Source organism: Hipposideros armiger, unplaced genomic scaffold, assembly GCF_001890085.2.
Source record: "Hipposideros armiger isolate ML-2016 unplaced genomic scaffold, ASM189008v1 scaffold_1417, whole genome shotgun sequence".
NCBI lineage: Eukaryota > Metazoa > Chordata > Mammalia > Chiroptera > Hipposideridae > Hipposideros > Hipposideros armiger.
In genome coordinates, this window is record NW_017732767.1 from 251,382 (window position 1) to 254,075 (window position 2,694).

Below are 2,694 nucleotides of genomic sequence, written 5' to 3' on the forward strand. Positions count from 1 at the left end.
AAAAAACAACATACAACTCAACACTAAAAAAACAAACAACCCAATTACAAAATGGGCAGAGGATATGAATAGACATTTCTCCAAAGAGGACATACAGATGGCCAATGGACATATGAAAAGATGTTCAACATCACTAATCATCAGAGAAATGCAAATAAAAACCACAATGAGATACCACCTCCCTCCAGTCAGAATGGCTATCATCAAGACATCAACAAACAACAAGTGTTGGAGAGGATGTGGAGAAAAGGGAACCCTCGTCCACTGTTGGTGGGATTGCAAATTGGTGCAGCCACTATGGAAAACAGTATAGAGGTTCCTCAAAAAAATTAAAAATAGAACTATCTTATGACCCAGCAATTCCAAAGAAATCCAAAACACTAATTTGAAAAAATATATGCACCTCTATGTCTATAGCAGCGCTATTCAGAATTACCAAGATATGGAAACAACTGAAATGCCCATCAATAGATGATTGGATAAAGAAATTGTGGTACATTTATACAATGAAGTATTACTCTGCCATAACAAAGAATGAAATAGTACCATTTGCAACAACATGGTTGGACCTAGAGGATATTATGCTAAGTGAAATAAGTCAGACCGAGAAAGACAAATACCATATGATCTCACTTAAATGTGGAATCTAAAGAACAGAATAAATAAGTAAACAAAACAGAAATAGATTCAGGGATATGAAAAACTGGTAGTTGCTAGATGGGAGGGAGTTAAGGGATTAGATGGGGGAGAAGGCGAAGAGATTAGAAAGTACAAATTGGTAGTCACAAAATAGTCATGGGAATGTGAAATACAGTGTGGGGAATATACTCAATAATGTAAAGATTATGTAGGGTGTCAGATGGGTACTGGACTTATTGGAGGGCTCACTCCATAGATTGTGCACATGCCTGACCACTGCTCTGTACACCTGAAGCTGATGTAGAATGATATTAAATATATATATATATACACAGGATGTCACCTTGCAGCTGCCCACTCGAATGCTCCTGCACACTGATTCTTTGAAGTTATAAGGGAGTGTCTTGGAATGCTAAGACCCTGCGGGAATAATCTCTGTAAAGCTTCCTTATCTGATGGTCTCGGAATGCTGAGTCCATCCATAGGGATCATACATATGTGTCAAACCACAACTTGTGTTTGATCACAAGGAGTTTCCGTGAAGCAGTTGCCAGACACATCGAATCAACAAACTGGGTTAAGATAAACAAATTTACTTCTTTGTGGCAGTTGAGAATAAAAGCTTTGCGCCCACCAGAATCCAGAATCAGGGCTCGGTCCACAGAGACTTGAGACCTCTGGCCCACAGAAACTCTATATTTGACTCTTGTATTTCTTAACCCTTCGCCACTCCTCCTCTAACTCCCCAGCCCTTGTCACGCGGGACATGATAACAGGATGTAAAGTATACAGCGTAGGAAATATAATCAATGGTATTGTAATAGATATGTACTCTGGCAGCGGGATAGTAGACTTGGGGTTTATCACTTTGTGAGGGGTGTAAATGTCTAATCATTATGTTGTTTTGTACACCTGAAACTAATAAAAAGTAAAATTAAAAACACAATAAAGTGAATAGTGGAACCAGAGATTAGGCAAAAATATTTCCACATTATACATCTGATAAAGGACTTATATTCAAAATATATACAGAATTCTTAGAACTCAAAAATAAAATAACCATCAATTACTTTTGGGGGTCATGAAATTTTCTAAAAATTGGGTTGTAGTGATGGTGGCACAACTCTAAACACACTAAATGTCATTGACTGTACACTTACTATGTAAATAAAACTGTTAAAATGAATTGCTGTCCTCTACTACAAAATTCATAGGGTATAATTAAAAAAAAGACATTAAGTATAATGGCAAAATCATAAACTACCTAGGATTAAAAGTAAATGGAGCTATCCTGGACATACAAGAAAAAGTACCAACAAATCATGGAGTGAGAGTGTAAGAATTTGGATTAGGAGAGCATGATAATATAAACTGAACAAATTAAATTTTATGTTTTTCAACTACCATACTTTAATGCACACCTCTTATGTGATTCTAGTTACCATTCTACTAGTTCACCCATGATATTATTATAGCCATATAACATTAATTATATGTAAACATTTCATAATATGGAAATGTTTATAATGAGAAACTGATAAAATTAGATTACCCCCATTTTAGTTCCAGTTTTACTGAGATATAATTTACATAGATGAGACCTATTTCTTTTAAGACTTTTATTAAAATACAGCTAACATACAATATTATATTAGTTTCTGGTGTACATCATAGTTATTCAACAGCACCCACCTGCACTATACAGAGTTTAGTGCCACATTACTGTGCCACTATTACCACATTACTGATAATATTCCCTATGCTAAAGAAGTGATCATAGTGATAAGTCCAGCAACCACCTGAACTGTACCATGATATCACAGTATCATTAACTCTATTTATATGCTGTATATTACATTACTTATTTCTTTTGTATCTGGAACTTTGAACCTCTTATTCTTCTTTATCTTCCCCCCTTTTTTAATTTTTCAATTAGAATTGACATTCAATATGATTTTATATTAGTTTCAGGTGTACAGCACAGTGGTTAGACATTTCTATAATTTAGAAAGTGATCCCCCTGACTAGTTCCCACCTGGCACTATACATAATTAT